The following is a 19,032-nucleotide window of genomic DNA, read 5'->3' as shown; positions in this document are numbered from 1 at the left end:
TTATGGAAGTACAAACTGACATGATTCAGATGAATATATTAAGAGCTAACATGACTATATGGAGAAAATATGTCACTTATTGCCTCAAAAAAAGGAGTCTTTGTCAATTACTACCCTAAAATTGACTAATTGTCACGATAAATACCTTTTCCCAATTTCTTGTGACTTAAAGATAATATAATGACATCATTTTCCAGCCAAATTATAATTATTGGCTTATAAATTCTAAATAATTAAAAAGACCCCTAAAATACTATCTTTCCACCACCACACCATCATTGCTCCACATCCGGCAGCCCATTTACACCATCCACAGCCCAATAAATTCCCCCTTCCATAGCCCCACCACCGAAACCCACCCTCTCTCTTTCCTCCACCACTAAAACCCTACTCCTTGCCTTACCCACTGCGAAACCCATCCCCAAGAACCACCCATCCACAGTCTAAAAGAGAGGAGAAATGGAGGGAAATGAGGAGAAGATCGAGAGAAGATGGAATGTATCATCTTTGTTTGGATATCTCATCTAATGTAAGGAGGGAAAAGGAGAATTGGAATGATCTATTTTTCCTTCCTCTTTTTATAAACCAAATATCTCTCCATTGTTGGGGAAATTTGAAGGACAATGGAAGAAATGGAAAGTCACTTCTCCTTTTCCTTCCCTGCATTCCCTTCCCTCTTTTTCCTTACCTTCCCTTTCCCTTCATTTACTATTGTTATCCTAACATACTGTAAAAAAGCGGAAAAGCCTTCAGTGCAATTCCAGTATATGAGGATGATATAATTATAGAAGAAAACGATATCACGACGATGCGTCTTAGAAAAAAAGCATTTCTACTGATTCAATTTTCACATGCATGAAAGATGTGGGTGAGCTTAACACATTGTTTGGACAGAGAGATTTGAGGGAAAAGAAAGAGAAGGGAAAGGGAGGGATGCAGTTTCCTTTGTTCTGATACTAATATATTAAGGAGGTGAAGGAAATAGAAGAGAAAGATATATAGGGGGTTGAGGAGGGAGATATTTCATTAATCATGTACAAACAATTCCAAATTTGAAAAGATTTGGAAGGAGTATACATCATAAAATTGATTTATTGTTGACAAACAAACATGTTTATATTCGTAAAATCAATCTTTTATTTTAGCAAGTTGTTTCTCTCTCTTCCTCTAATCCAGCCCAAAATCCACCTTATTCATCCCTTTAGCAGCCCTAAAATTAACTCCAATCATCACAACAAATCGCCAAGCAATCGGATCTAAAGAGCTTTTAAATACACATAATGAATGAGAGAGAGAGAGAGAGAGAGAGAGGTGACATTGGTGATGGTAGCAATAAAGTGTTGGTGGTGATTGAAGAGAAGGTTAATAGTAGTTGCAGAATATCCTTTCTCATATTAAGATTGAGTGTGTAGATTTTGTAAAAATACAATTTATCTCTCAAATAAACAAGCAATGTTTATCTATTGTCAATTAGGTTATTAAATTTCTTTAATATTTGTGCAAAAACAATAAATAAAAATCTATTAATTCTCAGTTTGTACGTCTGAAATTAGTTTTTGAGCTTCTTATTTTACCATTAATGGAGATCAATAGCTCACAAGCAAGCAATTCCAAAATGAAAAGTTTAACTTAAATGGAGGGAAGCTCACCTATCATATTGGGTTAATCAACCCTTTATTCTTCCCATTTTCTCTTGGGGTTTTCATTTTATTCGACGACAAAGTCATTGGAAATTGTGGAGTCAGTGTTGGCGAAGTCTCCATTAAAATAACTTGAAGAAGAAGTTGAAGGTGAGTGGAGATTGAAGGAAGGAATAGATGAAGAGGATGGAGGTAGGTGAAAGAAGGAGAAGAGATCCGTGAAGAAAATGGAGGTGGATGAAGTATGGATGAGGAGGAAGATGAACTAGAGTGCAAATTACAAATATATCCTTCATTTACTCCTTGATAAACATCAAATGTTTATCAAGGAGATAAATTGGGGAAAACCCGTAGATTTTGGGGTTTTGGTGTCCATTACCTTGTTTCGCTTTCTTAAACCTTTTCCCTTTCCCTTTCCCTTTGTTAAACTAAATGCCTTGGTGTTTTCATATATGAAATCTAGTTGAAATCTAGTAGTTCATCTTGATATAATGGTTTGGGCTTTGATTACCAAGGAATAGAAACTTTATACCAATTACTGAGCGAAAGAGAAAAAAAGAAATAAAGTGACCTAGAAAAAAAGCGAAAGTACACATTTTAAACAGTGTTTGAAGACAACAAAACCAATGGAAAGTCCAGAAGTAAATGTCAAAGCAATTCATTTGAAAAATGCCAAAATATTTGTATATTTAAGATGGTAATGTTTACTCAAATTACAGTCATCTTTGAATTCATCTTTGGTTTCATTCCCATGGCCAGACTATCTGGTTTACTGCATAGCAATTAATATTTTTGTCCTGCACCCTTCAGCTCAGATTAGTCAGATTTTAAACTTAGTCGGGATGTAAATCTATACTCATGCTCCTAGCACCATAAAAAAGAGGGGCTTATGCTGAATCCTTGATGAGAATTAATTGGGAATGAGTTGCTCTACAGTTCTACATATAAAACTTGCATTAGGAAGATTGAACCCCGAACCATATTCATCTTCATTGAAATCAGTCTGTTTAAGTGTTCTCTTGAAATTCTCAGTTGCCATATGTGGAGAGCCTCGAGCAATTGAGACCTGTTGCATTAAGCCAAGTAAGATGACAGAATAGACAACAGAAAAACTCCTTCACACTTTGCATATAAAGAGATGAAGACGAGAACAGATAGATGCATATATGTTTAAATATCTACTTCATATTCGAGAATGAACAGCATACTAATTACCAGCATACACATGCATGAGCACCATATAAGCTAAGACTCCAAAAGGCAAAATCAACTTTGCTACCTGAAGAAACAATGTTTCATACTTTCATTTCCATTGAAGTCATTTCTTTGGCATACTCAATTGAGAATTTTGGCCGTCGAAGCTACTAGAATAATCACACTTATGATCCTTTACAATACCAAAGTTGCAACTATAAATTTGCATATGTAAGAACACATTCCTATTGTATACTGTCCATCAATCAAAAAGTGGATCCGATTGCAAGACAGAGCAGCTAAGAATGTGAAGAATTAAATGAGAAACTTACATAATGCCTCTTCTTTAGTTCAAAATGCCAAAATTTTCAGTGCCTCAGTTCTTCACTCTGTAAATTCACAGAAATTCTGGTCCAATTAATGTGATTGAACTCTAGGGCACCTAGCTTGTACCTTAATCCACTCCCTATTGCTTTCACAAATGCTTCCTTCAGGCTCCAATATCTGCCTCAATTGCATGAATCAGTACCAAAATAATCGCATAACATCTGAAAAGAGTCTCAATTGCATTACAGTCAAATGAGACTTTAGAGTCAAATTCATGGTAAGTAAGAACATTCAGGTAACTGATGTCGAGTAGCCAAATTTTTAGCACTAGCATCTATAACACTACAGAAGGGATTGCCTTCCACAAAACATCACCAACTGTAATTTCCCCCTAGCTAACAGTTTGAATCGATGTTAAGCATGTACTCTCCATGTTTTGTCTAACAATTAAGAGAGTAGACTGAAATTTTAATACATAGAGATGGAAACTCCCACGTCTAGAACAGGAAGGAGTAATCCCTGCAATCAATTTAACGACAAAATTGATGTGAACTAAATCGAAGTCAAGACCAATTAAGAAACATATTTTGTTAGTCCAAACGACGACTTCTGCGACGGTCTAAACTCGTTTTCAGTTTTCAATATCTGCCTCAGCCCCAACTCCAACCCCCACTTCCCCACCATATCTGCCTCAGCCCCAACTCCAACCCCCACTTCCACCCCCCCCCCCCCCCCCCAAGCACAATTTTAAATTTAATATCTGTTTCATGCATTTAATTGGAGTAAAACCTTTCCACCTCCATTGAATAGCATCAGATAAAAAAAAATAGTCATTTAAATATAATTAAAAGTACCCCAAATGCCACATAGGGAAGGCCTTCACTGCAGTTTACACTTGGAATGGGAATGATGCATGTACAATGGGTGTATCAGTTGAAGTATAAACTAGCTATAAGTATCCAAGGAATTGTATCCAATATAAGCAGAAATGCTTTCATCTCACTTTTCTTTACCATTGGTACCCAATTCTAATATAATACCTAAAAAATGAAGGTTTAAAAAGTAATTAAACACCATCTACAAGTAAATAATGTAAGAATTATTCTCTAGGTAAGAACAAAGCCACAAGGAGACCCATCCCATGTGTAACTAGCATTATACTATAACTTTTTTTTTTTTTTTTTCTAAGTGTTACAATATGACTGCACAAATTTTAGGAGGTTTAATTGACTTTTAATAGTAAGATGTAAGTGGGGTAATTTGGGTATTAATATAATGTAAGAAAATATAGTAGAGTTAATATTTTATTGAAAAGTAAAAGATGTGAAAGGGAAGAATGAATTTTTATTTTAAAAAGATTTAAGAGTGGGGATGAGTTACTAATAACAATCCCAAATTTCGATTTTTTTTAATATCCCAACTTTAGGGAGCGTTTTCTTTTTAACTCGTGGCAGGTTTTTTTTTTTTTTTTTTTTTTTTTTTTTTTTTTTTTTTTTTTTTTAATTCCATGTGTTTTAATGTAATTGGTTAAAAAAAATTAAGAAAGAAAAACAAAAAAACAAATTAGAAAAATATAAATAAAAAAAGTCACCCCACCCCCTCCCCTTAACCCAACAAACCCCTCACTAACACCACCTGCGGCCGTCCCACCCCAACCCCTAAAGTCAACCAAACAGCCCACCCTCTCACTTCCCCCGCTGAATTGAAACCTACCCAATCCCAAAACCCACCGAATCGAAACCCAACCAACCTTAAAACCCACTGAATCGAAACCCATTCTTCGTCAATATGGACCGAAAGGGAAAGGGGTGGGCTTTGGTGTCGATCCGGTGGGTGGGGCTACTCCGGAAGGTTAGAAGTCGAGAACGTTTAGGGTTTGGAAGTGGTTGATTTGGGTGGGAGTTGGAGCATGGCTGACTTTGTGGTTGCGGGGAAGTGGTTTATTTGGGAGTCGAGGAAGAAGGAAGGGCAAGATGGGGGTGGTCGATCAAAGGTGGCGGGGGGTTTGATCGACGGAAGCGAGGAAAGGAGTGGTTGTGGTGGTCGTTTAAGGGGTGTGGCTGGTGTTGAATTTTTTTCACTTTTATTTTTATATTTTGGACCGATCAGGGCTTGATACGTGTCAAATAACCTGTTATAATAGGTCGTTGACCGGTCATACCTAATAAAAGAAAACACCCCCTAAAGTTGAGATTATTAAAAAAAAAATAGAAAGTTGAGATTAATAATAGTTAATGGCCCAAAGTTGAGATTAACAAAACCAAAATTTCTATAAAATAAAGAACTGTAACACTCTAGCTCATCAATAAAACAAATAGAGGGAGTAATTGAAAATGGTAAATATTGGAAGCTTAATCCAAAATCAGCTAAATAAAATGAAGAAATGACCTCATTATTGTTCCTCAGGATCAAGGATCAATGTGAAGACATGCATTAAGTGAATATCATGTTGGATAATTACGTGGTAGTAACACGGATTAAATGGCATGTAGCAACTAGACCATAAGAAAATGACTGATCTCATCAAGGGTACAGTGTGACCTTATAAAGCGAAAGACAAAATCCTAGAAATTCTATAAGCAAAGATATGATTTCTTAAAAAAAAAAAATATGGACAGGTTTTAGAACAACTAATTATAAAATAACAATTCACAAAGCTAATTTATGAACTTATAGTTTGCTTGTAGTGATTACAATCGTTCAAAAGATGGGAATCCAGATTATAACAATATTGGCAACTACTCCCTCCGTTTTGTAAATAATCGCAATATTTTCCTTTTATGTTCGTTTCGTAATTATTGCAACACTTCTTTATTTGGTAAGCACCCAATATTATTTTAATATTTTTCTCTCCAACAAACCCCACTTACTGTTTTTTTTTTTTTGCTCTCTCCTACTAACAATTAAATATAGCCCCGCTAACTATACTTTTGTAAAATTCTCCTTTTGGTCCCCACACTATAATTTTCCTAAAACATTGTGCAACACATAGTGCTGCGATTATTACGAAACGGAGGGAGTATACTCCTACACTAACCTCTTTCCTTTATTTAGAAACTCGGGAAAATAAATAAGAGCAAGAAGAAAAACCTATAGAGCCCTTGCAGCATATCATCACAGGTGCCAGCATAAATTATCTTGTTCCACTCCTTACTTGAAAAGTATGATGAGAAACTGTTGATGAATTGCCGAGTAGTCTCCTTTACAGGTATTTGAGGAGAAACTACATCCAAACCCACAAGGCGTAATGGTTCAGATGCAATAGCCACAAGATCACCATGATGGCTGACATTGAAGTTGAAATTCGGAAATTCCGGTCTCACTTCATAAGAGTGCTGAAAATATACAGTTACATTAAGAATATGGAGTGTGTATACAAAATCAGAAGAATAAGATAAATAAAGTGCTAGTGCCTATGCAGCTAAAATTTATAAAAGCTTAAGAGTCTAACATAAAATGAGGTGATTATTAGGAAATAATTTTAAAGGCTAGAATGAGGAATGTTCACGTGTAAAATCTTATCAAAAATGAAAAGACCTAAGTGATAACCACTATTTCCAGCTGGAATATAAAATTTGACATTAAAAATGTCATGTCCATAATAGAATCAATTTGGGCAGCTTGATTATTTACAGAATACTGAACACTAAGCACTGAGAAAAACTTCACAATTGCAATTGCAAGCAGATACAATTATACAAACTAAAAGCATCCCTTAACATAACTACCTCAATCTAAGCAAGAAACAGGCATATAGAAAGTGAAAAGAATCAACATAAGCTTCATTCTTAGTTTATATAAGTCCATACAAAGCAATAAGTTATGTATCATGAAACAAGATACACAAAAAATTTCACACTAATATCTATTAAAAAAAAAGAACCATCAAAGATACTAGATGGTACACTCATTTGGTCTGCTAGAAGAGGTTTCACTCATTTAATGTACTAAAAAAGGTTCATAATACTTTGTCCATTTCTGAATACATACAACAAGTTGACTTTTAATGAGCGTATGATAAAGTCAATTCGTTGCATGTATTAAGAAATGAAAAAATTATGGGAAATCTAAAAGATTATAGAAGAGAGAATTTGGTGCAAAGAAAGACTCCAATCAAGATACCGTTCACTAAAAGTCTAAAAGGACCAGATTACTTATTTGTTATTTGAGATTCATCATTCAAGGTAACGAAATATAATCAAGATATTTACTCATGATGGTCACTTGCTGATGGACAGTAGCATCCAAACCCACATAGAGAGTAGTTAGGTTGCCTTTAAGGGGAAAGAAAAAAGTTTATAGAGCTGTATTTGGTCGGCTTTGTTATACACATCAAAATATTGGGCTTTCATGATAGCAACTGTTGAGTTGAATATGGTTGAGATACATATGTTGAAATAGGTGTTTGGTAGACACAAAAAGAAAGACCTACATGAATAGATTCACATTAAGGTTTTAAATGCAGCTTGCAAGTACCAAGGATAGGTTTAAGGTGATCAAGCTGCACTGGTTTGAATATATCCACTATGACATCAGACACATTTAAAGAAGTCAAGATAAACCAAGGAAAAATTGGATGGAAGGGGTAAAGAACATAAAAAGAATTAGTTATCCAGATCCTATTTTATTAAACAAAGGTGGGAGAGGAGAAAAATTCGCATGGGTGACCCAATGAGATGCCATAACCGACACCATCCTTTGGGGATACGAAATATAACAAATATTGTAATTTTATCATAATTTAAACACTTTTTTCTTTCCCAGATATGAGATTCTGACTTTACCATCATTTGGAAATCCTAAGTTTCTGTATCATCATTGAGGTCTGCTTGCAGCAAAAACAGAGAATATATAAAACAGAAGAAGGATTAGCAATTGCTTTTGTGTGTTTATACTTGAGGTTCTTTTGATATCAATACAGTAGATGTTTTTTTTAATATGTAACAGATCAAACTGGCACCAGCAGAAACAGAGTAATTAGAACAAAGAAGATGAAGATTAAAGAGAGATATTTTTCTTGAATTGATTCAGTGCTATGTTATTAGGACTCTTCATTTTACCCTGTGTCAGACCCTCGACACTTGGACATGGGTAGGAAAATTAGACACATCATTTTTGGTTCAAAACCATGGATTTTTTTTTCACAAAATAGTTGAGTTTGACACATACCCGTGTCACACATGGGTAGCCGAGTCCGAGTAACATAGGTAAATAGTGTAACAGATAAGGCATTCGAGAGGCCATAAACTCTCCTAAAAAATAATATGGAAACAAATCTGAATGATGTTTCCCACTGCCCCCAGTCTGTTTGTATCGCATTCTCATCACCATATTCTTTGATCTCACAAGCTAGCCATCTCATACTGTCATACATTCTCTAACAGAATATCAGTGCATCCCCTAAGTAAACCCCTGGGACCACGTCTAAGTCATTACATGATACCATAAAAATATGTTCTTATTAGAGCTTCACTTATTAACCTGAACTAAACTACTATAACTATCAGTATCAAAAGTGCTCTAGTAAAGCCAGCATCTGATAATCTTTTTGTCTAATGAAATAAAAAGCAATTTCCTGTTTCTGACAGTCACAAAGCTGCTGAATAATGCCAGCACTACCTTCTAGTCGAGCTAGAGCGGTTTTTAGATATAGTAAACAGCAAGAAGCTCAGCTTGACAAGAATCTCTATCAATAAGAAGACTATTTATGTCACTTCTAGGGTAGTCTTAGAGTTAATGTTAAAGTTATTTTCTTCATTTTTACAAATTTTAACCTTAAATTTTTCTCTTTACATTTCGCAGCCGAATTAGATTAAGGAGTGATTTTTACAAGTTTTAGCTCTTAAAGTTGTGATTTATCATCATAATCATATGCACCTTTAATTTGATTATTAACCTTGTTCAATTAATTCTCATTTTACTTTAAGATAATCTTTTGTTTTAATTATTGGATGAGTTAGACTCACCCAATACATAGCAGCATAGCTTTATATTTTCCATTACACACTCCAGCAGGCAACAATAACTCTCCAAAACAATGAAGATACTAATGAAATTTCATCATCGAGGACTACCAGCTCAGCACCACAACTAAAAATAACTTGACACAGAAGAGATCCATCCTTGCACTGCCAAAGCTGTCACTAGTTCTGTCAACCACTTCTTGAGCCACCAAACAATACCAATAAACAACAGCCCTCCCCCCACTCCCCACCACCCCCCCGGTATACCTGGAAGCCCCTTATGCAAAGTCACAAACACACACACACTCTCTCTTTCTCTCTCCCACACCATAAACACCACTTGCCACCCACCAATGACCATCACCACAACCACCCTCCACCTCCTCTTTTTAACACCTCCCAATTAGGCTTGATTATTGAACGGGTCAGGTCAATGCTTTCTTTACTTCTTTCTTCATAACCAGGTGAATAACCTTGGTTTGGGCAAACATTTGCCCGGTTCTTTATTAATATGTTAGGAAATACTTAAGCTATTTTGACCTGGTGTTGTAGTTAGAAGATAATCATCCCTATACTAATCAAAGCATTTTGAGCTTAATCTAGAGAGAGAAAACACTTTGATAATGGCAACATAAAGACTTTGTAACCCATTTTGTTGAAGATTAATGAAGCATCATTAGTAACTTCTCTCCACTTTCTTCTTCAGTCTAGCTTTGTTTAATTCATTCAAAATCCCAATATATGCACTTTCGTTTTTGATATTAGTGAATCCTTAACTTATTCTTGTTAGATATTTATTGCTTTTCCAATATGAATATAGATATTGTTATTGGCAGTTGTTAGATTAGATTTGAACATAGTTAGTAATTAGCTTCATAGCTAGGAGAACAGTGATGGGTTGATTGATGATTTATGAATTAATGGGATATGTTATGGAAATTCAATGATTATATTCTTTGCTAATTTGTTTAATATATGTTGCATGTTTTGGCCAATCAATTGTAGCATAAGAGTATACTTGAATAGAGGTGCACAAAAGTGTGGTCTAGAAGAATTTTCATTGGTTTGTTTAATTCGACCTCAAAGTGTGAGTTTAAGGCGAAAGCACAGGTTTGCATGTTTAGAGAAAGCATTTACTATCAAAACATATGGGGGCATGCAATCCTAATCAATATATTCAGATTAGTTTGGTTTAATGTATGTTTCAACCCTTATCCTTACTTAATTTCATATTCATTATTCATCCTATTCCCCTAGTGCTTCCTTCATTTGATATCCTAGCTAGTTATTTTAATTGCTCACTTAATTGTTGTTTGAATTGTGATTTTAGATTTTTAATCTGCCATATCTCTTAGTTAGCATTGCACATAGTATCTATTGATGGTGGTTTTTGTCGTCCTCATGGTTCGACCTTATACTTATCGCTAAACTAGTCCAGGGTTAGCTAGGGCTATAAGTGTTATTCGGTTTAGGGTGTTTTGTCAAGCAACATGAAAATTCCCTCTAATAGACGTCCATAAATATCCAACTTACATGTCGCCTTTATATCAACATAAAACAAGTATCTTCACTCTTTACTAGATGATAGGACATAAATGATTTTATTTCAAGGAACATAAATTTTACAAGATGGACTAATTGGTTCACAGACTAACAAGTCCTCTCATTGCCGACGTTTACTTAATGATGTGTTATATAATAAAATATGCGATAGGCAAGTTCCCTACAAATTAGGAAAGTACACAAAATCATTATTAAATTCCAATTACTTAACCACACACATTTAACAACTAAATATTCCACAGATCAGGAGTTAGATTCTTTGACACATAGAGCACAAAGAACATCACTCTCATTGAAGGCGCCCTTCTTACATTATTGCTGATCCACCTCTTTATTGATCTTGTAGAGCCCATGTACAACATGGACTTGACCCCAAGATTAAATGATTCAATATGATAATATGATCATGAAAACAAAAAAAAGGCTAGGCACATCTGACTTGCATACTTCAAATCCACTAATGAGTTTGATGCTTCTTAAGATTACATGTATAATAGGTCCTAACAAAACTCATTTAAAAGCAACCCCGGATTCAAAAACCTTTAAATAGGTAACTGAATTACTAAAGAAGACACCTAACTCGCACAGTGCAAGTTTTTCATGGCTACAAGCAAAATCCCAAGCCTGCCATGTTCACAAGCAACCTGTTTAGCAACATCAACTCAATCACTCACCCGAGGAAAGGATGGGGGAAGGTCCAGTCACGAGTAAATATTTAAAATTCCATACAGAACAATTCATAGACGAAGAGCAGTACCATCTTACAAATTTAAAATAAGAGAGGATGAAGAAAAAGAGCTTTACCACATAGGGCTTGCCTTCAGCAGTTGACCTTATAACTATTTCGTTAAAGGGAATTCCCAATACTTGATGCACAAGAGCGTACTGAAGCAACCTGCTCACCAACGCTCGCTTCCGGTCTTCCAACTTCACATATCTATAGTGTTTAACCATAATAAGTTTCCTAGTCTTACTTAATTAATGTTATAAGCAGAAATTGAAAATTTAAACAAAAGGCACACCATTTAATCCCAACACATGTCAAATGTTCAATTTATGTTATGAAAGTAAACCACTTATTCTCTCTTGATTAACGTTACATACAACTGATCTAATTAAGCCTGTTTTCTCATCAAATCATTTTGGTTTCATTTCTTTCTTTAATTAACAAAATTGATAATATTCGAAACACATCCATTTCAAGTAACAATTGTTCTCTTCAAATGTCTATAGGGTAAATGAAACCGGCCTTATCAAACTGTCCCATTCGGAATTAATCTTCACAACAGTACTTAGAGTATCAATGTTGTAACACATAATTCCTAAACACTGAACAACACAACACTTACTCTTCAACAAGTATCCAAAATCCCAATTTACAAAAAAAAAAATAACAGTATAATACACTTGTATTCATTCTCAATCATATATCATTGAACAATTTGTATTCATCAACAATTATAACTTTCCAATAATTCTTCATACCAAGTACATAAAATTATTCCCTGTACAAATTAATTAAATTGAATACCCTTGTATACATTCTCAATCATACATCATTGAACAGTTAGATGTGTCAACAATTATAACGTTCCACTAATTCTTCCTACCAAGTATATAAAATAGTACCCTTTACAAATTAATTTAATTGAAAAAATAATTCGTCAAGAGCAAATTAATTAAATTGAAACATGCAAGGAATCAGTATTTGAGGAAGGGGCACATTAGTCATAGCCTATTAGTAGTGTCTTGAGGAATAAGTTAGAGTTAGTTATGAGACTTTTTCTATAAATAGACCTCATTAGGAGGAGTAATTATCATGTTGAATATTGTTGTGGTTATGTCATTGGGAGAGAGTGAGCCTCTCGAAAGCTCATATTAGGAGAGAATCCACCTCTCAAAAGTGGAATTATCCTTCTATTAGTGTAATTCGCCTATTTTCAATATAATCATCATTGTTCTTCCCTAATTTCTGCCATATTTAGAGCTGTAACCATGCTAATTTCTAGCAAAACATATAAGTCGTCCGCAAATGTAAATGCAATGAAATTGTAGTAGAAGAATGGGAGGAGTTTTACCTGTACATAAAGGAGTGCTGATGTTGGGGAAGAATAGAAATTGCAGAGCAGAAGTCAGCGGGTGAAGGGTTCCATTCAGATATGTCAACAATCCATCGTTGTACTCCTCTTTCCATTGTTCTTCTACTCATTCATTCGAGTGTCATTTTCAAATACCCAAATTCAAAAAAAAAAAAAAAAAAAAAAAAGGAAAATTTGTTAAAAATAAGGAAATTTTGTCAGAAAAAACCTATATCTTACTAATCCCACCCCTTTCTTTTTAATTTCACCCCCTAATTGTCCTCTTAACACTTTCATTTATAATCCTCCCCCTTTCTCTTCTAATCTCCCCCTTTCCCCTATCTTCTTCTTTCAAGAGCATGGAATTGTGAATTAATTGCAGTATTTGTTTTTGGCAACTGATTTCGACCAAGAATACAGTGCCATTGTTCTGTAATTGTTGCCCAATTCATCATATTCGCAGGTTTTTGAAAAATTAGGGTTTTTTTGCCCTTTTGAATTGGAATTTGATTATGCACTAACAACACCTAGTTTGAGTTGGAATTTGATTATGCACTAATAATTAACTAAACTAATTCAATGGTAGCTTGAGTTAAGCATTTTAAGTAAGATTAACCATGGTTTATGTTTAAATGGGAGGGAAAAGATGAATTGACTAAAATAACCCCATTTATTTTAGCCAACCAATTGTGTCTTGTCAAAGGGTCTGATTAAAACCTTTGAACTTCATCATCTTCATTCGAGTTCTTCATTGCTTCCTCTGAAAATCGAATCTGCCTAAAATTTCTTGCTCCAAAATCTCTCTTAAAATTTAGTTTATTGTCTAGGATAATTTAGTAGCAATTAAATTAGGGTTTTTCGGAAGGTTTGTGAATTATAGAGGGGTATCTAGGTTGTGCGATTGACGCATAATTTGGGTGAATTTGGAGGCGAATTTGTAGCAAAGAGGTTGCGATTGTCAGAAAGGTTCGATCTTTGTGCGAATTATACCATTTTAGGTGCGATCCTAAGTCAGGTATGTATTTTTTTTCGCTTTAATTTGGTACATGCTCTGTTTTTGTAAATGTGTAGGGTATTAGTGTATTACTACTACTGCTATTGGGTTTTTATTTTTGCAAAATTAATGTTTTGTTGTGTATGAAGTTAATTATTGGGGTTTTATTGTTAGAATTACTTGAATATTGAACTTGATGTTGTAGGTTATATGCTTATACATGTTACTTATATTTGCTGCAGAATGGGTGATAATATAAAGTTACAATTTCAATACAATGGTAAAGATGTGACTGTTGTTGTTAAGGACATTGATAAGGCTAATTTGATTGATCTAATTATAGAGTACTGGGAGAAAGCAGCTAGGGACAATATAGAAACTCCAGAACACCCTACATTTAACTATGTGTTTAAAATGAAGCATGTTAGTCTTTTAAGTGATGCTGACTTAATGAAAATGTTTAGTAATTTGCCAGAGAAGAAGGAGATATACATATGGGTAGGAACAATAGGTAACGATAGTAAGGTGGTCCAAGCTTCTAGGTCACTGATGTCAGGGAAGACACAAAGTGCTGTAGTTGTTGAAGCTGAAGTGGCTGTTAGGAAATGTAAACTAAAACCTAGGAAAGGAAAGGCTAGTGTAACTAAGTTAGTGGAGGCTGAGGTTGTTTCTAAAGAAGACTTTGAGGGCCATATGATTGCTATAGGTAAACGTCCAATGGATGACTATGAGTTGGAGCAAACTGACCATGATATTAATCAATGCATAGATGAAAAATGGACTGACTTTATGGATTCACCTCATAGAGAGAATGAGAGTGACAGGGAACCTGATACTCAAATAGTGACTACAAGTGTAAGAGGAGCTGGGAGAGGTAGGGGAGCTGGGAGAGGGAAAGGGATGGGCAATGTTAGAGGCAGAGGCAGGGGAGGCAGAGGAGTTGTGACTGAAACAGGTAGAGGAAATGGGAGAGGGAAAGGGAGAGGAAGAGAAAGAGGGAGAGGGAGAGCTGGGTTTAACACAGTAGACTACTAGTTTAACATTTCTCCCACTCCATGGGATCCAAACCAACCCATTGAGGAACGTGCATCACAAATACCATCTTAGTTGTTTACACAACAAACACAACCACCTCACCCATCAACCCAATCACTTTTGCAACCTATTCAAAACATAGGACATTTTGCTAGGAGTAGTAAAATTTTGAGTGAAAGAGAGTCTGCTGAATCTTCCAAAGTGTCAGTTTTCTATAAGAGGAGAATTCCTAGAACTACTGCTAAGAGACATGGAGTTGTTAGTAGTAGCAGTGCAAGTGGCAGTGAGCAAAATGCATCTTGAGGGGTTGTGAGCACTAGAAGGAGTTTGACAGTTAGCCTTAGGGATGATGATGACCATGCTTTGAGTTTGCAAGATGATGAAGCAGAAGATGAAGGGTACATCCCAACTGAGGTTGAAGATGAGGACACTGATGAGAGTGTGGATACAGAAGAAGATAATGAGGGAGATGATTATGGTCCTTTGATTGAGGATGGCTTTGATCCATTTGAGGAACCTGTTTTTGAGTGTGAAAATGACATGGACAATTATTTTTGCAAAGTTATACAATAATGGGGAAGTATATTAGGATGAGGGCTTTGGTAAAATTGTTTTGAAGCCATGGCAGTTGTTCACAGATAAGCAGCATTTGAGAGATGTTGTAAGGGACTATTGTATACAATGTGGATTTGCTGTGATTGTTGATTATGCAAGCAACTTTAGGTATTCAGTTTCATGCTCAGATGAAAGCTGTAATTGGAGATTACATGCATCCCTCCTCCCGGATGGTACAACATGGGCTATTAAGTCCATAGATAATTCAGAGCACACTTGTCAGGGAGTTGAGCTCAGAAATTCAATGGTGAATTGCAAATGAGCTAAGAGAGTCTTATTAGATGACATCAGAGCAAACAATGACATCCCTGCAAAGTCATTGAATGAGATCTTGTTCCAGAGGTATGGGGTGAATATGGCTCAGTCCAGTTTATACAGAGTCAGAACACAAGCACTTGAGGAGATCCATGGTGGGCATGATGTGTCATACAAACATCTTCCTATGTATTGTGATGTGATCAAGGAGTAAAACCAAGGGTCTTTGGCATTTTGTGCATGGAATGATGCAAACCATCCTGAAAAACCTTTGGATTTTAGTAGGATTTTCATTGCATTCAAAGCCTCATTAGATGGGCTTAAAGCTGGTTGCAGAAGTCTTATAGGGGTGGATGGAGCTCATCTTAAAGGGCACTATGGTGGAGTGCTTCTTTCTGCTGTTGCTCTGGATGGTAACAATGAGATCTTCCCAATTGCTTGGGCAATTATGGGAGGAGAGGATGCTGAAACATGGAAGTTCTTTTTATGGCATTTGAAGAATGCTCTGCAAGACAGTGGAAGAGGAGATGAGTGGTGTATAATCTCTGACAAACAGAAGGTAATGGTTTGTGTCTATTAGTGTTTAATTCATGCACCTTGTTCATACACACTAACTTAAGTATGTTGTATGTTATTGTCAGGGAATTGAGGCTGCAATTCAAGACATATGGCCTAAGGTTGGTAGGAGGTATTGCTGCAAACATTTGCTGAAAAACTTCAAACCACAATTCCCTGGTTTGTTAATGTTCTCACTGTTTTGGTTTTCTTGTGGGGCATTTAACCCTTTCACTTTTAGAAAGGCTATGGAGAAGATAAAAAAGGCTAACCCATTGGCTTTGGAGTGGTTTGCTTAATTGGACCACAGTTAGTCTGGTCTAAACATGCATTTTATCCAGCCATAAAGTCAGATGTGAACAAATCAAACTTTGTTGAGAGTTTCAACTCAACTTTAGGCCTAGATAGGTGTAAGCCTGTTATGACATTGCTAGAAGGTAGTAAATGCTTACTTGCTTTGATTTATAGATTTTACTTGTATGCATTTAGTAGCATGGCTCATCTCATATACTTGATTTTACAGGTGTGAGGAGACTGACAATGGTGAGGATGGCTACTAGAAGAGAGGCATGTGAAAAATGGAGAGGTGATATCTGTCCAAATATAGTCAGAAGACTCCAAGTCATTAGCCAAGAATAAAGATCATGCAAGTGTTTGGTAGGTGGAGAAGGTGAATATGAGGTGTTGGCTAAGAGATGAGTCCTACCAGTAAATTTGAGAACAGGCACATGTGTTTGTAATACATGGCAGTTGACTGGCTTGCCATGCAAGCATGCCATGAGGGCCATCTTACACTCAAATGATGACCCTCATTAGTATGTCAGTGACTTGTACTCAATCACCAAGTACAAGCTGACTTATGGCAAGACCATCAAGGTAATCCCTAATGTAGAGCAATGGCCACAAGTCAATATCTTGAGATTCTCCCACCCAAGATGAAGAGAGGAATAGGCAGACCAACAAGAAAACAGAAGGAGAGAAGAGGGTGAGCAAGCCAAGGGAAAAATATCTAAAACAGTCAGGTGCAGCAAATGCCAAACCTTTGGCCACAATGCACAGACCTATCAAGGTGGAATGACAGGAAAAGAGAAGGCTGGTTTGCGAGCAACAATAGTAGAATCACAGAAAAAGAAAGCTCCAGCATCTTCTTCTCAACCAGTAAGAAGATCCCTAAGAGCAAAGAAGGCTAGGACTAGTCTGTTTGCATCCCAACCTGTTCCTTAATTTAAGCATGCACAACCAGTAAAGTTGATGGTTTTGTTTTGGAAACATTTAGTTAATGATATCAGCTTATGTATGCTGACATGTTTTTTGGACAACATTAGTTAATGATGCAATTGTTATATGACAGTTGATGTTTATGGATAACATTAGTTAATATGCTGATTTTGGTTTATCTTTGTCACTTTGAATGTGTAATTTCAATGTGTTATATGTTATATGCATGTGTTATATGCATGCAATATCTGTAATTTCAATGTTGTTAATACAGAACAAATAGAATGCAAAATAAGGGAAATTCATCTACTTTTATTCAATTAGAAAGTAGTACATAATTAGGGAATACATAAACATCTACTTAACTGAAACTAGGGCTACCACAATTCTCCCTGATTACATCTTCTTAATTTCGATTTGCAACAATAACTAGCATAATAAATTACATAATCAGACCAATTTTAACAATTCCTTTAATTTACTTCACTAATCCATCCACCTTTTCATTCAAAGCAACAATGGGACTCTATTCAACCTCTAATTCCTCCCCCGACCTAATAACATCTTCCTCCTTCAGCCACGCAAAAAAATCGCAAGACCTGCACTTGTAAAACAGCCTTCGTGGTTTTTTTGCCGTTTCCGAAACCATGACAGCAGCAGCCACCTGGGGTGGTTTGCAGTAGCAATGGACATGCTTCACCCAATCAAGCTTCTCGTCAATTGTGATACCCCTAACAGAAGAAGAACGAGAGAATTTCATTGAGAAATTTAGCTTAATTGCAAATAATTGAAATACAGGGGAAATATGAATCGTGGATTTCCGTTTCTAGGGTTTATAAAGAAAAAAAAATTGGGGATTTTGGATTAGGAGGGAAAAGGGCAATCTGATTTGGAGGGAAAACTGATTTTTAAGGGTAAATTAGACTTTTTGACTAAAGCAAACTACAGTTAGGCTAATATTAAAGGATTAATGTCAAAAAGTTACCATTGAATTAGTTTGGTTAATTATTGGTTACCATAGATAATTCAAAAAGTTAGTGTTTACCGTTGAGGAAAAAAAAGAAGTACATGGGTACCATTGAGAATTTCCCTAAAAAAAGAAAATAACAACAAGTAAATACAATGAATCAAGTAACTTACTGTTTAGGGTGGGTGTCAATTTAACTCACTTCGCTTGTTCATTGATTATTCTTGTAGATAGAGGGTGATGCCATGGCAGAGATTAGATTAAGGGTCTGTTCACATTTACTTAATTTCAGTTTAGTTCAGTTCAATTCAGTTGAGCTCCTAATTTCCCTCTCTCATAAAATATTCATTTCAGCTCAATTCAGTTCAGTCAGCTTCAATCAATTCAGTTCAGTTCAGTAAATGTGAGCAGGCCCTAAAGCTGATTAATTACCTTGTTTTTGAAGAGATGAGAGAGATTGGGGAAAATTAAAATGAAAGGGGAGAAATGAGATTTCAGAAGGAAATTAGGGTGGGGAAATTAGAAGAAAGGTGAGGGATTAGTAAATTATAGGTCATCCCAAGGTCGAAAAAGACTAAGTCAATGCCGGGAAGTAACCCTTGGTTTGTCTTGAACAAAAAAATTTTAC

The 19,032-nt window shown here is 35.6% G+C and overlaps 1 pseudogene across 1 annotated transcript; it reads right to left on the bottom strand.

The window, feature by feature from the left end:
• Window positions 1-2,350: 2,350 nt before the first annotated feature.
• Window positions 2,351-12,840, bottom strand: LOC145606344 (uncharacterized; annotated as a pseudogene). The gene is made up of 5 exons (XR_014105246.1): window positions 12,766-12,840; window positions 11,492-11,656; window positions 6,252-6,496; window positions 3,167-3,338; window positions 2,351-2,706 (listed from the first exon to the last, which is right to left on the bottom strand). The product of XR_014105246.1 is annotated as an uncharacterized LOC145606344 (transcript).
• Between the last annotated feature and the right edge of the window lie 6,192 nt (window positions 12,841-19,032).

Source organism: Chenopodium album, chromosome 22, assembly GCF_948465745.1.
Source record: "Chenopodium album chromosome 22, dcCheAlbu1.1, whole genome shotgun sequence".
Classification (NCBI taxonomy): domain Eukaryota; kingdom Viridiplantae; phylum Streptophyta; class Magnoliopsida; order Caryophyllales; family Amaranthaceae; genus Chenopodium; species Chenopodium album.
The sequence above is the reverse complement of the archived record's forward strand: the minus strand, read 5'-3'. Positions and strand labels throughout refer to the sequence as shown.